Source organism: Gasterosteus aculeatus, chromosome 12 (assembly GCF_964276395.1).
Source record: "Gasterosteus aculeatus chromosome 12, fGasAcu3.hap1.1, whole genome shotgun sequence".
NCBI lineage: Eukaryota > Metazoa > Chordata > Actinopteri > Perciformes > Gasterosteidae > Gasterosteus > Gasterosteus aculeatus.
The window spans coordinates 24,290,505-24,314,744 of NC_135700.1; the positions used below are offsets into that span (position 1 = coordinate 24,290,505).

The following is a 24,240-nucleotide window of genomic DNA, read 5'->3' on the forward strand; positions in this document are numbered from 1 at the left end:
CTGTCTTTTAAGGGAATTTTCTCTCTCTGATACGACGGTCTGAGGACAGAAGAGGACGTCCCCTGCTTTATGGTCTTATGGTTCATGTCCTTTATTAAAGACCTGTCAATCATCATGTAGCCCCGCCCTAACGCATTTCCTACATCATGGTCTGTTTGATCCGAAAACATTAAAGCAGCCTCCGTGTGACTTAGAGTCCGGTCACGTAGCAGAGCAGGAAGTGAGGTAACACAGATGTACCAGATGTGACCACCGCTGGGAGCTGAACCCTATTGACCCGTAACTAACCGGCCACTTCCTGTGTGTGAGCTCAGTATCAGGAAACATTTATTGCCATAATGTGTCACATACAAGGAACTTGACTTGGCGGTTTGTGCGTAACAGCAGACAGTACGACAATAAACGACAAGACAACAGTGCACAAGGAATAAAATAAAATATAATGCTTTGGGTTAGTTTAAAATGAAAGAATAAAAGTTAAAGTTAAACATATTTAAAAATTAAAAAATAAAGTGCACCAGCGAACAGGAAGTGACCAAAATGACGAGTGAAAGTGACGTGTGTGAGCGGTGGGATGTCAGAGTCAGTCAGTGGGGGTCCGGCTCTGTTGAGGAGGTCTTAGTCCTGATGGACCTCAGCCTCCTGCCAGATGGAAGGGGCACAAACAGGTTTTGTCCGGGGTGGGAGGGGTCGGCCACCATCTTTTTAGCTGCTTCAGAGACCTGGAAGCGAACAAGTCCTGCAGGGACGGCAGATTGCAGCCGATCACCCTCTCTGCAGAGCGGAGGACACGCTGCAGCCTGCCCTTGTCCTTGGCTGTGGCTGCAGCGTACCAGACGCTGATGGAGGAGCAGAGGATGGACTCCATGATGGCCGTGTAGAAGTGCACCATCATCGTCTTTGGCAGCTTGAGTTTCTTCAGCTGCCTCAGGAAGAACAACCTCTGCTGAGCTTCTTGGTGATGGAGCTGATGTTCAGCTCCCACTTGAGGTCCTGGGTGATGATGGAGCCCAGGAAACGGAAGGAATCCACAATAGTGACGGGGGAGTCACACAGGGTGATGGGGGAGGGTGGGGCTCTGTTCTTCCTGAAGTCCACAACCATCTCCACTGTCTTTAGAGCGTTGAGCTCCAGGTTGTTCTGGCTGCACCACGACACCAGATGGTCAGACTCCCACCTGTAGGCGGACTCGTCCCCACCAGAGATCAGTCCAATGAGGGTGGTGTCATCCGCAAACTTCAGGAGCTTGACGGACTGGTGGCTGGAGGTGCAGCTGTTGGTGTACAGGGAGAAGAGCAGAGGGGAAAGAACGCAGCCTTGGGGGGAACCGGTGCTGATGGTCCGAGAGGCTGAGACATGTTTCCCAGCTTCACGTGCTGCTTCCTGTCTGACAGGAAGTCTGTGATCCACTTGCAGGTGGAGTCGGGCGGTGCAGCTGGGAGAGTTTGTCCTGCAGCAGAGACGGGATGATGGTGTTGAAGGCAGAGCTGAAGTCCACAAACAGGATCCTGGCGTAGGTTCCTGGGGAGTCCAGATGCTGGAGGATGTAGTGGAGGACCATGTTGGCAGCATCGTCCACAGACCTGTTGGCTCTGTAGATCTTAACGTTATGAAACTACAGTCGTATTTTGAATCTACTCAAACACCGTTGTCTTTGTGGTATCTGTATCTTTACTCCTCTTCAAACGCTGATCACCTGTCTGGAGATGAGACGGCGTAATGAGGCCAACACACAGTGGAGTTCCTCCCAACTGAGGAGAGTCTAAATGGAGCATGAAGGTCCGCCCTTCTCCTCCTTTTTATCTGCCTCATCACCCCCCCCCCACACTCCTCCGTCTGCACATTCATTCTCCTGGGAAGCAGATGCATGACGAGGAAGTCACCCGACCCGACGGGTCCTCGTTCTCCATCGCGCTTCTGGAGGGGAACGCGGGCCTCGGGGTCGAGAGACGGCGAGATGCGAGCGTGGCGTTCGAGGCCTCACGCGGTGAGGAGGTCTCCCTCTCTGTGGATATTAAATGCCATCCGTGTCAGACGTGAGGGGGGTTGAATTGAGGCTCTCTGTCGGTTGCTACACGACGCGGAGCTGAGGACTGAACAGCCGGTTTCCCTCAGCATCAAGTGGAGATTAAGACTCCTTGTTAACTGTAGCATTCAACTGTTTGATTGTTGTTTGATTGTGACACGGTTTGTCACCCATACGGGAGAAGCTCCTCACCCACAGGTTCCATATCAACAGCAGTCAAAATGTTTGTTACCCAATTCAATCTTGAGGTAAAACTATGAATCATTTACTTCCACGGCCTCCTACACGGGCACTATGTCACGTGATGAGAGCGATTTACGCTGCTGGAAAACACATTTATCTTCATTTTGACTTCCGTCATCAAAGCTCAGCGCTGGATTACCTCAATTTCAGCAACACAATCATCGCAGCGAGCAGGACTCGGTTGCTTAGTAACCGCAGACACAACAGCAACAAGCACCTCCGCTAAACGGACCGAGACGGTTTCACGGCCATCATGTGGACGGCCCCTTCACTGGATGACGGACCCCCACCGGGAGGCACAACGACTCGGCCCGACGTTGTTACTTGTCAAAGTGAAATATCCATGAAGCCACGCGGCTGCACTCAGCAACACACTAAACATTAAGTGTAAAAAAGACTAAATGAAACCCTCATGGCTGATGTCTCACAACATGGACGTGGAGCCTCTTACCAACGTAACAACAAGCTGATAACACACACATTGTAGGACAGATCAGGAGAAATCGAATGGAATCAGCGATGCTGGTTCTGGTTTTATTATTATTGAGGTCGTGGTGGGGGGGTACAGAGGCTGCGCTGGGAACCACAAGGCTGGTGGTTCGGGTCCCGGCTGCCCCATGTGGAAGTGTCCCTGAGCAAGTCATCTAAGCCCTAATGGCTCCATGGGCAATGATGTAAAAAAATTAAGTCAATGTGAGTAAAAGAGGTTTGCTGAATGTGTCCCTGCGTCTCTGAACTTGTCCACTGGGACGTCCCGCGTTGCTTTCAGTGGACATGCTGCACGGACCGATCCGACACCAAACCATCTGAGACGAGAGGGGACATTGTCTCAGAGGGACCTCCACCTTCTCAATAAGCTTCTTGAGCCATAACGCCTCTCTGACCTTTATGCGAATGCCGCCCCCCCCCCCCCCGACCCCCCCGACCCCCCGACGGCACACAGGAAACAAACCAATAAGAGGCAGAGCTGTCACACCTGTATGTCAAGTTGCTTTTTTGTCCTGTCTCCAGTTGTTTTTTGACTTCCTGTTTTATTTTGGAAACTAACTCCCTCTCGTTTCAGGTCCCTTGCCCTTCCTCATGTGTCACCAGTCTGATTGTCTCCCCTGATTCCTGATTGTGTCCACCTGTTCCCACAACTCCCTCATGGGTACTTATAGTCTGCGTCGCCCCTTGTCCTGTGCCAGTGTGTCTTGTTGTTTTGCCCTGCACACCAGCCCTCACGTCACGAGTTACGTCAAGTCCGATAACGTTTGTCACGTCCTTTTGATCCCTGTTACATTTCCTCGTTTAAGAGAGATTTTGAGTTTTTGCCTTTTGAATTTTGATCTCAACCTTTTTCCTCATTAAGAGAGATTTTGAGTTTTTTCCTTTTGAACTTTGATCGCGACCTTTGTTTCCTCGTTAAGAGAGATTTTCAGTTTTTTCTTGTTAGTAATAAAAAGCAATATCAGCTGAACCCTCTGCGTCCGAGTCCTCCTCCTTCCTGCCTGACAGTACACACTGGCCAGAATGGACTCGGCAGAGAAGGACCAGCTGACGGAGGCGCTGCGCGCTCAAGCATCAAGACTGGCGCAGCATGAAGACCTTGTTGCTGACCTCGATCGAGGGGTTCGGGGACTTGCTCAAAGCCAGGAGGGGTTTAAGACTGCCATGACCACGCAGGTGGGACTCCTAAACAGTCAGGTAGAACAAATTCTCACCTTGCTCTCCAGGAACCCCGCGGCTTCTCCCGAACAACCCCCCACGCCGTCTGAGCCCCCTCCCGTAGCCACACCAGCAGATGCGTGCACGAGGCTGGCACCTCCGGAACGATACTCCGGAACCATCGGACAAAGTAGGTCCTTCATCATTGAATGTGAAATGCACTTCGAGCACTCTCCGATGCACTTTCCCACAGAACGGTCCAAGGTTGCCTTCATGATGACCCATCTCACGGGAAGGGCCAAGGCATGGGCCACCGCTGAGTGGGCTAGGAGTTCGGCAGTTTGCTCTTCACCAAAGAAGTTTGCCGACGCTCTCAGACTTGTTTTTGACCCTGTGGCAACAGACCGAGAAAGGGCTCGTGAGCTCAGTCAGATAAAGCAAGGTGGACAGTCCGTTTGTGAATACGCCATACGTTTTCGCACCCTGGCGATGGAGAGTGGGTGGAACACCACGTCCCTCTACGATGTTTTTCTGAGAGGGCTCTCCGACCAGATCCAGGACCTCTTGGTCCCATTGGACCTGCCTCTGGACCTCGATTCCCTCATCGCCCTCGCCATCCGCACCGACAACCGCCTACAGGAACGGAGGCGGCAGCGTGGGCCCAGAGGGACACCCGCCGCACCTGGCTCTTCCCCGACGCTCTGGGGCGCCGCATCGCGTCAAACCTCCCCTGAGCGACTCTCAAGAACCCGTGCCGGAGGCGAGGAGGAGCCCATGCAGATGGGGAGGGCCCGGCTCTCTCAAGAGGAACGACAGCGACGCTACCAGGAGGGCAGATGCTTTTACTGCGGCGAGCGTGGCCACCTCATCACCGCCTGTCCAGTAAAGGCCAACCAGTCGGTGAGTCAAGTCGCCGAAGTAACTCCTACTCCACGCCGATTGACCACAGTGAGGATTAAGCACCGGGATAAGAACCTAGAGCTGGGGGTATTGATTGACTCAGGGGCAGATGAGAGCCTAATCGACTGGGGGTTAGCACAAAGACTGGGGCTTCGGGTTGACCCATTGAGTAAACCGGTTAAAGCGAGCGCACTTAATGGAAGTGCATTGTTCACTATAACCCATGTTACAGAACCGGTGGAGCTTCGCATCACCAATCACTGGGAGCGCATACAGCTGTATTTAATACACTCACCTCTGCACCATCTCATCCTCGGGTTCCCATGGTTAATTCATCACAACCCACACATAAACTGGCGCACCGGGGACATTATGGTATGGGGGGAGGGTTGTAGGACCCAATGTCGGGAATCATGCCCCCAAGGGAAGAACCCCACGCTAAACCGTGTCGTCACTCACCCTGTCACAGACTCGGAGATCACCAATCTGACCCAAGTTCCAAGCTGCTACCACCACCTCGCTGAGGTTTTTAGTAAGAGCAGGGCCACAGCTCTACCACCTCATCGCCCGTTCGACTGCGCCATTGACCTTCTGCCCGGCTCCACCATCCCGAAGGGCCGTCTTTACTCTGTTTCCGGGCCCGAGAGGCAGGCCATGAAGGACTACATCGAATCCTCCCTGAGGGCGGGGTTGATCCGACCTTCCTCGTCCCCAGCAGGGGCAGGTTTTTTCTTTGTGGGAAAGAAGGATGGAACCCTTCGCCCCTGCATTGACTACAGCCCGCTCAACGACATAACCGTTAAGAACAGATACCCTCTACCTCTCATGACCTCAGTATTCGACCAGCTTCAACAGGCGCAGATTTTTACCAAACTGGACTTACGCAACGCCTATCACCTGGTTCGCATTAGGGAAGGGGATGAGTGGAAAACGGCATTCAACACGCCGTCTGGACATTATGAATACCTGGTCATGCCCTTTGGTCTCACAAACGCCCCAGCAGTTTTTCAAGCGATGATAAACGATGTGTTAAGAGACTTTTTAGACCAGTTTGTGTATGTGTATTTAGATGACATTCTGATTTATTCCCCCGACCTAAACACCCATAGGAACCATGTTGAACTCGTCCTGCAACGTCTCTTAGACAACGGGTTATATGTGAAGGCGGAAAAGAGTGAATTTCATGCCGATACTGTCTCCTTCCTGGGCTTTATCGTAGCCCCTGGGAGGGTTCAGATGGATCCGGCTAAAGTAAGCGCGGTAGTAGAGTGGCCAACTCCTGATAGCCGCAAGAAGGTACAGCAATTTCTCGGTTTTGCTAACTTTTACAGGCGGTTTATCAGAGGCTTCAGCGCGACAGCAGCCCCGCTCCATGCTCTTACCTCCCCGCAGGTGGCGTTTCACTGGTCCGCCGAGGCAGACGCAGCCTTCCAGGAGCTTAAGCGGCGCTTCACTACAGCACCCATCCTCACGCTCCCTGATCCGGCTCGCCAGTTTGTGGTGGAGGTGGACGCCTCCAATAATGGGATCGGGGCCATTCTCTCCCAGCGAGCAGAGTCTGACAACAAGCTTCATCCTTGTGCCTTCCTGTCGCGACGACTGACTGCAGCGGAGCGGAACTACGACGTGGGAGATCGTGAGCTGCTGGCAGTGAAGGCGGCGCTGGAGGAGTGGCGGCACTGGCTCGAGGGGGCACAGCACCCTTTTTTGGTTTGGACAGACCACAAGAACCTGCAGTACATCAAGAAGGCCAAGCGTTTGAATTCCCGTCAAGCCCGCTGGTCCTTGTTTTTTAACCGTTTTGATTTTTCCCTTTCCTACAGACCGGGATCAAGAAATACCAAGCCTGACGCCTTATCCCGTCTTTTCAGCCCGGAGCCCGTGGCCAGGGAACCTGAGCCCATCCTCCCACTACACTGTGTGGTTGGAGCGGTTACCTGGCCTATAGAAACCAAGGTGAAGCAGGCCAACGGTGAGACCCCCCCACCTCGTGGGTGCCCAGATAATCGTCTGTTTGTCCCTATTAATCTGCGCCCACAGGTGATCCACTGGGCTCACTCGTCTTTGCTCACCTGCCATCCGGGCGTACGTCGGACCATGTTCGCCATCACGCAGAGGTTCTGGTGGCCGTCCATGGAGCCGGAGGTCAGGGAGTACGTTGAGGCATGCTCCGTCTGCGCCAGGAACAAGAACTCCTCCAGAGCCCGCGCAGGCTTGCTACAGCCGCTGCCCATCCCGTCCCGGCCGTGGGCAGAGATCTCGATGGATTTTGTCACGGGGCTACCGACCTCCAAGGGGAACACCACGGTGTTGACCGTGGTGGATAGATTTTCAAAGATGGCACACTTCCTAGCCCTACCCAAGCTGCCCACCGCTAAAGAGACCGCTATCTGCATGATGAACAACGTGTTTAGGATCCACGGGTTCCCCAGAGACATTGTGTCCGATAGGGGGCCCCAGTTTGTCTCGCGGTTCTGGCAGGAGTTCTGTAAGCTCATCGGAGCCACAGCTAGCCTCACATCGGGGTACCATCCCGAGGCCAACGGACAGACGGAGCGCCTCAATCAACAACTGGAAACCAGCCTCCGGTGCCTGGTGGCCCAGAGCCCTGCGTCATGGAGCGAACACCTGACGTGGGTAGAGTACGCCCATAACTCCCTTCCCACCTCCGCCACTGGCATGTCTCCCTTCCATTGCGTTTTTGGTTACCAACCCCCTGTGTTTTCCGAGTCCGAACCAGAGGTGTCTGTGCCCTCCGCCCAGGCCTTGGTCCGCCGCTGCCGCCGCATCTGGGCAGCGGCACGCCAGACGCTGATCAGACAAGGGGACAGAGTGAAGAAAGCAGCGGACCGCAGGAGGAGACCGGCCCCAGTGTACCAGCCCGGCCAGCGAGTATGGCTCTCAGCCAAGGACCTACCCTTGCAGGTCGAATCACGAAAGCTGGCCCCTCGCTTTGTCGGCCCGTTCCCCATCTCGAGGATTATCAATCCAGCAGCTGTGCGCCTCCGTCTGCCCCGGTCCCTGAGGGTACACCCAACTTTTCATGTCAGCAAAATCAAACCAGCGAAGGAGAGCGCAATGGTGCCAAACCCCAAGCCACCCCCACCCCCTCGAATGGTCGAGGGGGGGCCGGTCTACACGGTGAGGAAACTGCTGGCGGTACGTAAGCGGGGACGGGGCAGGCAGTTCCTCGTGGACTGGGAGGGCTACGGCCCAGAGGAACGACAATGGGTCTCGTCTAGCTTCATAGTGGACCCGGATCTCATTCGAGATTTTTATAGAGCACACCCGGACATTCCAAGGCCGCCTGGTATTCGGCCTTGAGGGGGGGGTAATGTCACACCTGTATGTCAAGTTGCTTTTTTGTCCTGTCTCCAGTTGTTTTTTGACTTCCTGTTTTATTTTGGAAACTAACTCCCTCTCGTTTCAGGTCCCTTGCCCTTCCTCATGTGTCACCAGTCTGATTGTCTCCCCTGATTCCTGATTGTGTCCACCTGTTCCCACAACTCCCTCATGGGTACTTATAGTCTGCGTCGCCCCTTGTCCTGTGCCAGTGTGTCTTGTTGTTTTGCCCTGCACACCAGCCCTCACGTCACGAGTTACGTCAAGTCCGATAACGTTTGTCACGTCCTTTTGATCCCTGTTACATTTCCTCGTTTAAGAGAGATTTTGAGTTTTTGCCTTTTGAATTTTGATCTCAACCTTTTTCCTCATTAAGAGAGATTTTGAGTTTTTTCCTTTTGAACTTTGATCGCGACCTTTGTTTCCTCGTTAAGAGAGATTTTCAGTTTTTTCTTGTTAGTAATAAAAAGCAATATCAGCTGAACCCTCTGCGTCCGAGTCCTCCTCCTTCCTGCCTGACAAGAGCGATGAAACCCGCCCTCCTTTTGTGTCCCCCTCACTGCAGATAAGACTCGACACAAAGCCCACCGGTCACAAGATGTCACACCTCCTCCCTCCTCCACCCCAAAGGCTTCTGGGAAACCCGAGCAGCCCACGCCGCTGAGCGGAGCTTTTCTTCTGCTGCAGATGCTGCGCGATGGTAAAAAGCAATCAAGGAGCCTCCTGTCGGCGGATGTTCTGCGTGAACAAAGGCCCCCCGCAGCCCCCCAGAGGGTCCGTAGTCTTTATCCAGAGCATCAGCTCACTTGTTGAAGAGGTTTTTATTGGAGAAGAGTGTCCTTCTTCTAACTGCTGCAGAGACAAAGACTTTTATTTTGAAAGAAACACTGATCTGAATCACTCATTGATTTCTCTCAGTTCCACTTCACTGTTCTTTCTCACGTCTGTGGTAATGTTCTGTCAATGAAGCTTTAAATGGGAAACATCTGGTTGATTGACAGCTCCACACTGAGCTGAAGAGCAAAGTCACGAGACTTAATCACTGAATAAAACCGTGAAAGAGACGTTCTTGTGAAAAAGGGAAGCAAATTGACTGTTGTCCTGATGGAAGCAGCAACTCGTGTATGAATCATTTATATTATGCTTCACAAAGTGAGTGACGGTGATTCCACTTCCTGAACATCTTTCACATCCCGGCCTTTTTATCTTCCCAGTAACCTGCTTTTATTTTGCTTAGATTATAATCAAAATTGATTTAAGTATGAATCTTTGTTTATTGTTAGTAAATCTGATGATAAGATCCAAACCAATAATGTCTGAGTGAGTGAGTGAATCCTGCTGGGGACGGATACAAATGTTCATCATCTTTCTTTCTTTCCAGAAAGACTTTTTCACTGTGACATTCATCAAGTCATCGTAACGAGTCCACGCGTCAATCACGTCGGGATAAACCTCCTTTAAATGAACATCGATGCTTCTCTGACCGAGGTGGACAGATGTGTGGGATGTGGTTGGGAATTAATCTACTCCCTCCTCTCCCTCCTCCTCCTCCTCCTCCTCCGTACAGAGCGGCGGTGGAGTAATGAGTCCTCCTGGCTGAGAGATCAATCCGGATCCCCTGATCAATACCCGTCACCACAGACGCGAGGGACCAGAGGCTGACATCTGTGTGTGTGTTTGCATTACACAATCAGTAGAAGCCTGGAGTGTGTGTGTGTGTGTGTGTGTGTGTGTGTGTGTGTGTGTGTGTGTGTGTGTGTGCGTGTGTGTGTGCGTGTGTGTGTGCGTGTGTGTGTGCGTGTGTGTGTGCGTGTGTGTGTGTGTGTGTGTACACTGTAGAGCAGCTGCAGCCCCCCTGGGGTTTCTGATTGGCCGGCAGCCCCCCGACGTTACTCGGTAGCACGCAACTCAGAATAGCTGCTGACGCGCTCGGATGGATTCATGGGTCTGCGGCTCTGGTCCGAAATCCATTGATTTTAATTGGAAATAGGAAACACTTCCTGTCTAAATCAAATCAAATATTTACTAGCAATTTTCCCGCATATCATTTATATATTAGATCAGGGGTCTTCAGCGTTTTTCAGGCCAAACTGATGGGCAGATGGAGCAGGGACCCCCTATTCTACGCAGTTTGGTCCGCCATCTTTTATTTTTCACGTTCCGATGTCTAACTATTCAGACAGATAAAAGTTTGTTCTAACTTGTACTTGTATTACTATGCTATTCTATTGTCATTATATTATCAGTGGCATAAAATGCAATAATATCGCAATAAATGTTGGTGAAATAATCGCACAACAAATATTTGATGTGCAGACTGAAAGAACGTCGTCTCCATCCAATTTATCCGTTCACTACAATATGTTGGATTCATGATAATGTGTATTTAAAGACAATAAATACAATTCTGATTCTGATTCTGATTCTGCAGACATTTAAATTTGTGGAAAAAAAATTCGTTGAAAAAAAAAGTTCAACCAAAGATTTTGCGACGCCCTGCAGTTCCTCCGCGGACCTCCTGTTGAAGACCTCTGCATCAGAGGAATTGTGGCAGAGTAATGCTAATGCCTCAAACACACACATGCCGTTTCCTGTCAATGATAGAAGCTTCCTTTTGATGCTTCACAATAAAAGCGACTTTGGGCTTTAATTGTGAAATGCAACTCATTCGTCACTAAGAAGGATGGTTCTATTCTGCAAGTGAGGAACCTTAAAGAGCTGCCGGCTTTTAATGAGAACAAACCAGCTGTTACAACAAGCGACCAGAGGTGGCGCCAAAACAAATGGAAATCTGTGGCAAAACTCAGAGGAAACGAAGCGACCAATAAACCGTTTATGAATAACAACGATATCCCCCTCGAACAGGAGGACACAGAGCGATCATTTAAAAACGAGAACGCCGAACCAGCGGCTCGTTTTCCAGAGGAAAATGAAGGCAGCACATATAGAAGATGAATGATTAATGTGGCCTCTATATCAGGGCGAGAAGTGGGTCAGTGAGAATCAACCCGTTGGTTTTTAAAGCATCTCTCCAAAGAAGCAGTGCTGGAAATGACAGAAATGATTGATGTGTCTGTTCACGCGGCTCACGTGCAGAATGGATGACGGCGGTAAAGTGTGGTTGCCATGGCAACGTCCACGTATAGATACCGAATGTTTGTTTTTACAGTCCAATCAGGGGCTTTTTACCATAATGTTTTAATTGGATGAAGTGGGGAAAGCCTAATTATTAGTATAATTACTTGATATTAGGTTATAATAAATCATTTCAACCTGCTTTGCAAGTATGGCCAAAAATGCATATCACGCTATTTAGAAAGATTCTGACGGTATCCCGCATATCACGATATTGCTTTTTCAAGTAAAGTGAGAGTCATTTCCTCATAGACGTCTATGGGAGCAGAGGAGTCGCCCCCTGCTGGTCACTACAGAGAAGTAGAGTCATTTCCTCATAGACGTCTATGGGAGCAGAGGAGTCGCCCCCTGCTGGTCACTACAGAGAAGTAGAGTCATTTCCTCATAGACGTCTATGGGAGCAGAGGAGTCGCCCCCTGCTGGTCACTACAGAGAAGTAGAGTAATTTCCTCATAGACGTCTATGGGAGCAGAGGAGTCGCCCCCTGCTGGTCACTACAGAGAAGTAGAGTCATTTCCTCATAGACGTCTATGGGAGCAGAGGAGTCGCCCCCTGCTGGTCACTACAGAGAAGTAGAGTCATTTCCTCATAGACGTCTATGGGAGCAGAGGAGTCGCCCCCTGCTGGTCACTACAGAGAAGTAGAGTCATTTCCTCATAGACGTCTATGGGAGCAGAGGAGTCGCCCCCTGCTGGTCACTACAGAGAAGTAGAGTCATTTCCTCATAGACGTCTATGGGAGCAGAGGAGTCGCCCCCTGCTGGTCACTACAGAGAAGTAGAGTCATTTCCTCATAGACGTCTATGGGAGCAGAGGAGTCGCCCCCTGCTGGTCACTACAGAGAAGTAGAGTCATTTCCTCATAGACGTCTATGGGAGCAGAGGAGTCGCCCCCTGCTGGTCACTACAGAGAAGTAGAGTCATTTCCTCATAGACGTCTATGGGAGCAGAGGAGTCGCCCCCTGCTGGTCACTACAGAGAAGTAGAGTCATTTCCTCATAGACGTCTATGGGAGCAGAGGAGTCGCCCCCTGCTGGTCACTACACAGAATGCAGCTTTAACACGTGAAGCTCTGACGTCACTTTAATGAACCGGAGGTTGCTTGTATCTGGAGGAAACGATCTGTGCTGACAGTATAAAAGGTTTGTCCTGGTTCTTCTCTCCCGTCCCAGAATCCTTAATAGGAACATCTGCGCTGCAATGGGAGCAATAAGAAAACCAGCAGTGGAATCAACCGTCTCCTCTCTCTCTTTATCTCTAAGCAGTCATATTGTCGTCTGCCTCACAGACTTTAAATGCTCATGTCCTTCACATTAGCAGCCATCTGGGTTCAGACACAATGCGAGAAATTGAAAAAAATGAAAACTCATCTCCGTGTTCACAATGAAAGTGTGCAACAATAAGAAAGTTGTCCCGCGGCGACATTTGGAGATAACAAAAAATTGCTGTAAATTAGCGGCGGCTCAGGGAGGCGTCTTGTGATGGTGGAGGACTTCTGCCTGGAAGTGTCCAATCACTGGCAAGCAGAGCAGGGGGGACAATCAACGGAGCCGCATGACATCAACGATACAGATTTAAAGACTGCGAGATGAACCGAACACACAATCACAGGGTTGGATAATGTGGAAATAAAGAGCATGAAAACATGTCGCAGTAATTCCTTTTTACAGACGACCAGAGATTAATTTAACTGCCTCAAAGCAGAACAAAAAGAGCATTTCAGAAACAAAGAGCGCAGAGACGCCATTTAAAATGATACTTCCAGTGTTGAAGGATGAAGACAACAACCTGGTCGACTTGAGAGAATCCAACACAAGGTCCTTCTTCTGGAATCATCTCAACCGGCCCAAAGACACATCAATAATTATTCTTTTCTCTTGGTTATTTGTGTAGAAATAGGCAATTCATTCATTATTGTATGTTTGAGTCTTTGCTTTGAATAACGTTAAGTAAACAGATTGTGTTTGACTGTCGGGGTGAAGACAATTTAACGTTAATTTCACGTAAGTTTTGATTTAAAATATTTTCCACAAAGCCGATTACTCAAGTATTTTACACTCGTTACATTATGTTACGTATTGTTCCACAGAAACTGTGCCAACTGTACTAATTCTAGGTCAATTCTTTCTGTCCCGTTACGTTGTCGCGTTAGCGTGCTACGTTAGCATTATAATTCACCATGACAACGGGTGATCTGGTCCAAGTGAATCCATCGCAGGTGGGATTCCCTCTTTGAAAGCCCGTCCTGGTTAAAGCTTCGTATTGGATCTCATCCTAAAGCAGCCGTCTACAGTAAATCAAATCACAGCAGCGTTCCGCATAACGCCGTTTTACCGCCTTTAATATTTGATCATTACAGCAAGAAGTTACTAAGAAGCCTTAGTAAGCTTGCATGTTCTGCAGACTTTAACATGTTAAACACAGAATTAGCCCATGACTTCATCTTCGACTTCCAAACAGAATCAGAGTGTTTGCGTGCAGATCTCATTTATGATTACGCAACATGTCAAACACAAAACATCGGCATTAATCACAGCGGCTCACCCACCCACAGAGGCCCCCCCCCCACCTCCCCCCTGTGGAGCAGGAGCACAGAGGGGGGGTTCTGTTATCGAGCTGTATATTTTATGTTTATTTCCTGCAGCCTGAGGAAATTCCCAACATGCAGTTTTTTTTAGCGACACGTCTTTCCCCCGAAGGCTGTGATGAGTTGCTTGTTTCGGGTCTGTTGCAAAGATGATCAAATACCTCCTTTTAGAAGACGCGATGGCCTGAAGCACGATGAGGAGACACTACGCAAAGAAACACAGCGAGGTTCTGACCCAGAATTACAGCTAATGCTTAATATATGCACTTCCTGTATTCAACGTTTGTGCCCAATACAACCTGATTTCACAGTGGAAGCAACTGCCTGCACACAGTCTCAGAGGACGGCGGGCAAACGAAGAAGAAAAGCTGAAGATCAAAGACGGAATGAAAATCAGTTCTGCTCGGATGGTTGGAGTTGATCCATTCCAAGGTGGAGCGTTCTCAGCTACGTCCGGCTCCATGATGCCACCGAGTCAGACGCCTACGGCCTCTTTTTCGAGGGTCGCACATGCTCAGTAGCGACCAAGCAGGTGTTAGCGTAGCCAGAGCTAGCGGAAGCTAGATAACGTCCTATGACTGAGGTTGTGACTCTGAGGTCGGAGGTCAGACGTTAGTTTGCACACTGGGTTCTAAACTCAAAATCCAAAGACCGTTCACAGTTATTGCAGAATGAGACGGATATTTCTATGTGTTTATCTGTGTTACTGCATTTACAATTGACTCCATAATGTTTAGATTTAATCGGCGTGATGAAGAGTGAACATTGTTTTTATGAAACACCTTCCAGGTCTCCAAAAAAAAGATGGACGTATTTTCAGTTCCTTTCATGACCAAAATAAACACATTCTCTCTGGAACCAATTAGTCAACTGATGATGTTGCTTTTCTCTTGTTTACAACACACACACACACACACACACACACACACACACACACAAACTCGCCCTAAATGTTTCAAAATAGTTGTAATTTATTCAAATTTCATGGAAGATTTTTTTTTTGCCCAACAAAGCAGCACCATATTAAACAACATGTGCTTATTTAGTAATTATGGTCAACATCTGGTGCAGATGTTCAGGAGAGAGCAGCAATAAGCTCCTGCTGTGGTTCATCTGTGACCCTCTGAAGGTGGTTTCACATATTGACTCATACGAATGAGACGTTTTGAACTAATGTCTCATGAAGCAGAGAGCTGCTGGTGTTTCCTGTGTGACGGTTGTGGCTGAAGAAACCTTTCTCTTTAAGAAAGTACACATATAAATTATGAACATGGGAAACTAAATGAAATTCCCAGAAACAACTAAATAAAATAATAATAAGACTGTAGGAACCTCTGAATGATTTATATGAAGTATTTATTCTCTTTATTTGTGTTCAGGACAAAACACAGATTAAACAGTTACTTAGTAGTACTGCTAGGTTTACACACTACACAGTAGTACTTCTTGCTGTACACTACAGTAGTAGTTCTCATTTTACTACACAGTAGTAGTTCTTGTTGTACATTAGTACTTATCAGCTTAAACTCCAGAGCGACAGATATTTGCTCGCTCGCTGAACGTGAAGTCAGTCTGAATCTCTGAATATCTCTTTACCGACCTATAAAGGAGCTGCACAAATCTTATCTCATTATTCCCATTAACCGAAAATCTATCCGGATTGAAAGTTGGCAAGATATTCACTTCACATATTCACTATTCGCCATCCAGAAGCCTCACAGCTCTTCATCACGAGAGACAAATGCAAAGTCAACCGTAAACAACAAACAAATGCAGATTCCAGACAAAACAAAAGCAGAAGTCTTCAGGACGGAGTCAGCGGCTCCTCAGGAGGAAACCAACAGGCTCCCCGGGGATGGAAGTCATGGTATCCATGGCGACCGCATACCCATCACACCCGCTCACACACACATGGCTGCTCCATTAAGGGAAAACAAATCTAAACTACCGTTATTTTGTAGCATCGTACATTCAAGAAAAAACTTGTTTATGCTCTCATTTTAGAGCTAATTGTCTCTTTGCACTTTAAACGTAATATCAAAGACTAAATGAAGAACTTTGGCCACTTGTAGACATATTAATCATAAATATGGTTGTAAAAATACGTGATGACGCAGAAAATAAAATGGCGGATGGCAGATAGTAGGAAGCAAGATGGCGGACGCCAGAAATCCAGATGGCGGATGGTAGAAACCAAGATGGCGGATGGTAGAAACCAAGATGGTGGATGCAGAAACCAAGATGGCGGATGGTAGAAACCAAGATGGCGGATGGTAGAAACCAAGATGGTGGATGCAGAAACCAAGATGGCGGATGGTAGAAACCAAGATGGCGGATGGTAGAAACCAAGATGGCGAATGGTAGAAACCAAGATGGTGGATGGCAGAAACCAAGATGGCGGATGGTAGAAACCAAGATGGCGGATGTTAGAAAGAAAGATGTCGACGGCCAAAAACCAATATGGAGAAAGCCCCAAAACCAAGATGATGTCAAAAACCAAATCGCAATTTCAAAAACCAAGTTGGCGATGAGGTCAACCCAACTCAAGATGGCAGCGGCCGAGAGGAGCAGGAGTCTTCCATGACCAAAAGGAACATCATCACATGAGTGAATTAATAAGTAATACTTTCAGGAAAAAAAGATGAACAGTATGCTCTGCACAATAACAATCCATATCGAATTACATAACAAAAACATGAAAAAAGGCTGATGTCCATTGACATTAATATGCTGTTTAAATCAGTGGATATCAATACGCCTTTCATGTAGAAATGTACAATTAAACTTTATACATTCAGGAGTTTGAAATTGTTCATAATTTATGTTTTCAACACTAGATGCACATGTTGTTTTGGGTGAAGACGGAGGAGAGAGAAATCTCTGCTCCTCTCTCGCTCCAAACACACTTCCTGTTGCCTCCCGTGTGTCAGGAAACAGACTCTCAGGAGCTTTGAGGGTGAATTAGAACCGGACGAGGCGTCGGCAGAACTCAGCTTTTCCATTTTCTCCTCCGTCTGATATTCTTACACTTATCTGTATGAAGATAACGTGGAGATGGAATTTCCTTCCTGCTTCGTCCCAGGGTGAACAAGCACCATCTTACATGCTTTTATTTCAAAAAGACTAAGGTAGAAATATAGGCGTGAAATCTGACCCACAACTTTCACCGCAATGAAAAGTAACTAAATAATAACGCAATAGGAATTTCAATGGGAATACGGCATGCTGATCAAATGCAGGTCAGAAGTTCAGAACGCAGGAACCATCAGAAGTGTAACGGAGTGAAGAACAGGAAACAACTGAGGAAGTTCTCACTTGACCCCTGACCCCTGTTCAGGTCACTATCAGCACCGACGTCTACTTCCACGTCGGTGAACCTGCCTCCGCGAGGCCCAGCAAACCGGAGGAGAAAAGAGGCAGAAGAGGAAATGCATCATCTCCAGATCCACGTTTGGAGCAAATGGGTTTTTTTGTGCGTTGAAAAGCCAGCAGTGGAAATCAGCGAGCACTCATGGTCTCATGGCCTCATGGTCTCATGGCCTCATGGCCTCATGGTCTCATGGCCTCATAGCCTCATGGCCTCATGGTCTCATGGTCTCATAGTCTCATGGCCTTACTGTCTCATGGTCTCATGGCCTCATGGTGGACGATGAAAGCAGGTAGCAGGTGCAGGCTGTCATAGACGTTAATTAAGACATCTCAGGGTAAAGGACCACACCTGACACTTATGTAAATGAGCGGAGGTACAGACGATTCCTCGGATGCTCTGATGTGGGAGAGAAGATCACAGGGTTTTTTATGTTTTGGGTAAATGGTTTATTGGTGGTCGTACCGGCTGAACTGACCAGTGACTTTTGGTGCTGAAATAATCCTGTGATTCATAATCAATGGAGAAGCAATAGGAATTCTTGATCAGCTAATTGTTTATCAATAGACTATAAATAGAAAACTTCAGCTTGAAATAGAAGAATTAGTTTACGTTGTAAATGTTCATGTCAGAATGTTGGCGCTCAGTTTGAAGAACCTCTGACTTATGACCTCTTGTTTAATTACACGACTCAAGTGAGACGCTGATATCGTTTTGTGTCGCCAACAGAAAAGAAAAGGAGTCACTTAAAAACACAACGTTAGACGACATCTATGACCGGTAACGGTCCCGTGAGCGGAGCGGCGCGAGGAAACGATGGCCGAGCAAACAGGAAGCTGCGTGGGTTTGTTTCTTTAGACACTCCAGCGTTTCAAAAGAAATCCAAACTAATTCTGGGTGGATTAAAGAAAAGATGGCGAATACATTTCATATCGTTCGACGTCTGATGAATTATGACAACAAGGGGACCTGACAATCCTTTCATGGAATAAAGTACCAGCACAAAACATTCTGATTCATCCCATCCAGACGAGTTCAAAGCTCCAAACAGTGGATCCGAACCCTCACCGGCATCACGAGTCTGCTGGCTGCACCTTTGGGCCTCGCACACAGTCCTACAGAACGTACAACACGGATGAGTTTGTATTTTACACGCAAGGAAGTGCTTCAGAGGACTTTTGGTGTTTTCAACTGCTGCATTCTCTCTAGTGACCACCAGGGGGCGACTCTTAAATACAGAGGACCTGTCAATCAGCGTGTAGCCCCGCCCTAAAGCGTCCCCTGCTCCTTGGTCTGTTTCACTCCAAATGGAGCATCATTCACTGAATGAACATCATGTTGTGTTGAAGACTTGAAACTAGAGACTGAGACCATAAACTCATGTTTACAACGTTTACTGAGGGAATAAATCCAGACAAGAAGAAAAGTAAACACTGTGACCTCTGTTAGCACCGTTAGCTTCTAGCCGCCATCAAGACGCCGTTTTCCGTCATAGAATCGCTTGGAATTTGGAATTTAGCACCGTGAAAGAGTTTCATCAATGACTAATAAACTATTAAGTGGTGCCTTATGGATCCGTTTTAAGCCTCTTAGGGGGCCGTGGGTTGCCAGGTCGGGATAATCCTCCTCCTCCAGCAGTCTTTGTCAGCAGGGCTTTGATCCATTCAAAAAGACTTTTATTAACGTGAACACATGCAGCCGTTGTTTCCTCCATTAATCAACTCATAGTTTAATCTATAAATACACAGAAGGTCTCAGGCGTGAAGAAACGTGATTTACAGATGAAAGCTGATGTTCACAATTCACGCTTTAGAAACAATAATCATATTAACTTTTCGTCCATCCACTAAGAAATTAATCCAGTAATTATTTTCGCTTCCGGATCAAACGGAAGGACGTTGATTTACAAACAAAGACTTTATGGGGAAAAACTAATTTTGTAATTGGTGAATATTTTTGAGAACAAACAACAAAAAAAGGAAATAAACATCCGAGTGCAACTAATGAAACGAAGATATAGTTTCCATCAACGACGAGAACGGGGGGTCGACCTTCTCCATCCCGAGCCGCCAGCGTGCGTAAAAAGTGCGTCCAGGGGACCGAACTCACTTCCGAGTGTCTCCGAAGTCTCTACCGGCCGCGCGCTTACCTCGGACGTCGTCCTGGTTCCTCTTTTATTCCCTTCGTCCGGTCCTCGCTCCGCGGGGTTATTTGCTCCCTGATGCCGCTCCGAGCCGCCGACTCTCCGCGCGCACCGCGGCCAGTGGGGGGGGGGGGGGGGGGGGGGGGGGGGACTTTAACCCTGATCTCCCCGAGAGAAACCCGACCGCTGCCGCGCTGCAATTCAATCCGAGGCGACAGACGGTAAGCGCGGCTCCGAGCTGCTCGTCTCCCGCCCGGGAGGATGAGGAGGAGGAGGAAGAGGAGGAGGATGAGGAAGATGAGGAGGAGGAGGAGAAAGAGGATGAGGAGGAGGAGGAGAAAGAGGAGGAGGAGAAAGAGGAGGATGAGAAAGAGGAGGAGGAGGAGGATGAGGAGGAGGATGAGGGGGGTGTTTCATCAGGAGGATACCCAGCGGGCGCCAGCCGACCAGACAGGTGGACACTTCATGCTCGGGTCGACCCAGTTGCTCCGTCTGTGGTCATCAGAGCATTCGAAAAGCCAGAAGGTCTCGACCAGCAGCTCCACTCCTCCACCGGACGTTGGACCTTCTACGGAGAGGTTCTCCCGATCGGACACAGCAGACACCACTGATGTCCTCCTGAAGGTGGAAATCAAGCTTCGTCTGCTGAGCTGGTTCACCAGTTTATTGTGAGGTCATAAAAGATTAATAACAGCAGAAGTTGGACTGAGACGACAATAAATATGTTATAATGTAAAACATGCAGGTGCTCTTATGTCAAAGTAAATAGTAAAATATTAAGATATTTCCTCCAAACTACCAATTTAAAGGTGACACTTTGTAAGTAGCATCAGACCCATGAAGATCTTCATGTCAATCATCTCAAGTTGTTTTTGATAATTCACTTTAAAGTGGACAAACCAGATGTTACTGTATCAGCAGCCAGCAATAAACACGACCTGATAACGTTTTAGTGGAACCACTGCACAGCACAACCAAGTTAAACGTGTGTGTAAAAATAGATGATTTTACATATTTTATATTTTTATATTTTATATTTTTTTACAGAATCTTTTAAAATATTATCAGAAATTTTCACTTATGTTTAGAACCCTATTTTAACATATTTTTCACAGCTTTTACATAATTCCATATATTTTTTACAAATCTTTTAAATTTTTTTCCTTTTTTTCTACCAATTATTCCCGTATTTTCACACATTTGTCACATTCTTTCACATATTTTCCAGAACGTTTCAGGACAAAGGGGAGACGGATTCATGTGTGGATCCCCTCTTCATCACCTTCACTTCCTCTACCTCTCTGTGTGCCTCCCGGATATACTGGAGACTGCAGAGCCCCTGCAAATAAACGGTCATCGCCATGACAACCACGCCTGGAGCCAGGAACCGGATGATGTTGGTCATGGCAACGGCGGCAGGCAGCCAGCCCGCCGGCCCGTGTGAACTCCAGGGTCTGAGGCCTCACATCTTCAGCAATACTGCATTCATTTATTTGTCTAATCCCAGCAAAATGCAGGTCAAACATTCATGTTACCATCTGGAGGGATGTTAGTGTGGAAATGATCAGCTGACCAACGATGGGAAAGATTGTGAAAATTAAAACATAAACATTGTGACTATTTAAAAAAACATATACTTATATATATTATATATGTCTTAACAATATGTTAAACTCAAGGCCGGGGGTCCAGCGCGGCCCGCCGGACGACTTTGCTATTGTGAGAATTACAGAAAGACATAAATTGTACTTCTATAAAAGTAGCTGCTATTCCTAAGAAGTCCACTGGGGGGCGCACTCTGTGAGTGAGCGCATGCGGTTCACCCGGTGGACCCGGTTGATCACCAACGCAGAGCCAGTAGATCCTTTCCAAGGAAAAAAAGAAATCAGGTCCCCGAGGATGCGCGATCGCCTCTGACGGACAGTGTTTATGTTTACATATCATTACATTACAGGTCCTTTAGCAGACGCTTTTATCCAAAGTGACTTACATTACACTTTAAACCCATGGCTTATGACATGGAACATGGGGCAGCCTGGACTCGAACCACCAACCTTGTGCTTCCCAGCACACCTTCTCTAATATGGATTTGCTTTGCGCTCCCGATATGCAGCGCTGTTCCGTTTGGCCACCATCAACCGCCAAACCCCCCCGTAGGCCGGAGCATCCGCCAGCCTACCAGCTAGCTTAGCCTAGCAGCTAGCTTAGCCTAGCGGCGCGTTTTCCTCTCCTTCCTCTGCACATGTCGCGCCTGTTTTACTTCCAATGCAAAACGCTCTCCATCTCCAACGAACGTCTTCGCTGCAGCGCTTTCGTTTTCCTCCACGTTGACCTTCATGCCCACAGACATGAACGTTAGCTTGTTTAAGCTGCACAAAGAAAATACTGCTTCATTGATCTTCTTCTCCGTGACTCCTCCCCCTTTTCCCGGCCACGGCGGCGCCCATCGTACCTGAAGCAGCGCTGTGGTTCAGGTACGAATCAACGTAAGCCCCCCCCCTTCCATCTCATAGCATTAGCTGTGTGGAGCTGCTTGTTGGAGATGTTTTATAATTGGAAGCGTCTTCTTCATCTCAGGAAGCAGAGTGTCTAAATGAAACCGCTGTACACCGGGATCAGATCGTGTGTGTGTGTTTAGTAATTCATCACCCAAACTGAAGCGGCTCGTATCTGGGCTTCATTTCTGTCCTCAGCCGCGCTGCTTTATTTCCCGCACAGAAACACGTCTCTCGCTCGTGATGGAATCCGTGACGCCTCCGAGACGCTGCTACGTCACTTGGGTTTGGGTATTTGTTTCTTCAACGGAACTACCTGGAGAGGAAAGGGACACTCACCTCCAACGTCTCCCTACAGACCAGCTACATCGTCCCTTTGAGGCTGTTTTATAGTATCTTGTGTAAAAGTAGGAATTGGGACATTTTAACCAGGAAGCTCTTTGGTGAGGAAGAGCTCGTGTCTGACACAATGACAACATTTATCCAAGACCTCCATCTGTGGCTCAGCGCGTCACCTGAAGACGACCCGGAGAGACACTGGTCCCGAGCTGGAGACATCGAGGGAGAGGAGACAAAACAAGCTGCCGGGTGGAGGAGGACGGCGTGTTACGGCAGTCCGGTGGAGCCTCCACCTTCAGGGTGACCTCCGACATCAGTGGTGTCCGATCGGGAGAGCCTCTCCGTAGAAGGTCCAACGTCCGGTGGAGGAGAGGAGCTGCTGAGACCTTCTGGGTTTTCAAATGCTCAGATGACCACAGACGGAGAAGAGCCTCCTCTGCAGGAGCCGTTCTTCACACCACACGGACATGAAGCCTCCATCTGGTTCTGAAGTACCAGGGGAACAGGAGAAAGGAAAAGGTCACGGCCTTTGAGGAGCGGCAAACAAACTACATCTGTACCTGTAAGAGAAGATCTATTTCAACAGCTGTAACCTTTTAGAAGAAAAACGTTGCTCACAGAAAAGAGGAAGAGAAGAACCCAACAAAGACAAAGAATAACGTGATTACAGTTTTTCTGATTGCTTAAGCCAGAGCCTTGTTTCAAATGGGTTCTTTGGTTCTCCACCAGCTCCCAACCAGTAAAAGTGCTTCTTAAGTAGCACCATCTCATTGCTGGTCTAGAAGTAAGAAGCGCTTACGTCAGCGGCTGGGGCGGGGTTACCGTGACCAACAAGACGAGAGAAACTTTGTGATCCGCCATGTTTTCGCTAGCAGCTAATCGAGCTAACAACAACACAATGGACGCTACTAGGCAAAAAGGCGAGCCGCGCGAACACGTTTGATCCGCCGTGTTTGGATGTCGATGTCGGTCCGCAAAGCCATGAACATCAACAGCAAAGCAACGGCCGCCATTGTTGATGATGCGTTTGCGTTTGGCGCCGCCGCGCTAACGTTGCTGGGAAAGATGAGACGTAACCGTGACGCAGGACTTGGCTCTGCGCTCAGTGCGCTGGTGGAACAGCAAACCAGTTCTTTGGAGGCTCGTCAGTTGAACCAACTCCGAACCGGCTCTAGCTCCGGCTCCGAACCAGCACCTGGTTCTTGTTGGGGGAAAAGGGGCATCCTTGAATGCCGTATCCAGGCCTGACATGATGCCTGGTCGATATCTCCACATGCCTCCTCCATTGCCTGTCAAAGGGCTACCTGTTGATGAGGATGACGGTCGTACACCTTCCAGCGCCAGGCAGAGAAGAACTCCTCCATGGGATTTAAGAGTGGAGAGTATGGAGGGAGGGAGTGCCATGAAGAATGGGGGGTCTGTAAACCAGTTGCGGACCAAAGCAGACCTATGGAGACGGACATTGTCCCATATGATGACATAACGGGTATGCTCTGGTCTCTGAACAGTGAGCAGGTCATGTAAGGTGTCCAGGAATGCAGTAATGTGTGCAGTGTTGTACGGGCCTGTGGTTGCATGATGGTGAACAACACCATTTTGGCTTATAGCTGCACACATGGTTATGTTACCACCACGTTGTCCTGGGACATTGATGATGGCACGGTGTCCAATAACGTTCCTGCCACGTCTCCTGCTTTTACCGAGGTTAAAACCGGCCGAATCTACAAAAAGTAGCTCATGTCCGATGGCATCTGCTTCTAGTTCCATCACTCTCTGGACAAGAGAGCAACACATCAGGCCCACGCACAGCACTACGGTATGCACGTCCACATTCAGAACCAATGACACTATCGCTCACCTGCAGAGTCATATCGCAGTTGCTTTACACGTTCTGTGTTTCTCTTGAAAGGAACTCTGTAAATTTGCTTCATTCTAATTCTGTGGCGTAGTACAGAAGTGCAGAAATGCTTACTATGTGTATATTTGGAGAGATGGTGTCATTATCAATTATGCGCTGC

The 24,240-nt window shown here is 48.5% G+C and overlaps 1 protein-coding gene across 1 annotated transcript in view; it reads right to left on the bottom strand.

Annotated features, from left to right (window-relative positions):
* Nucleotides 1-19,660, bottom strand: part of LOC120809128 (SH3 and multiple ankyrin repeat domains protein 2-like) — a 98,807-nt gene extending 79,147 nt beyond the window's left edge. The window contains exon 1 of the mRNA XM_078086017.1: nt 19,395-19,660. The gene's annotated coding sequence lies outside the window, so the exon portion shown is untranslated. The remainder of the gene's footprint in view (nt 1-19,394) is intronic.
* Between the last annotated feature and the right edge of the window lie 4,580 nt (nt 19,661-24,240).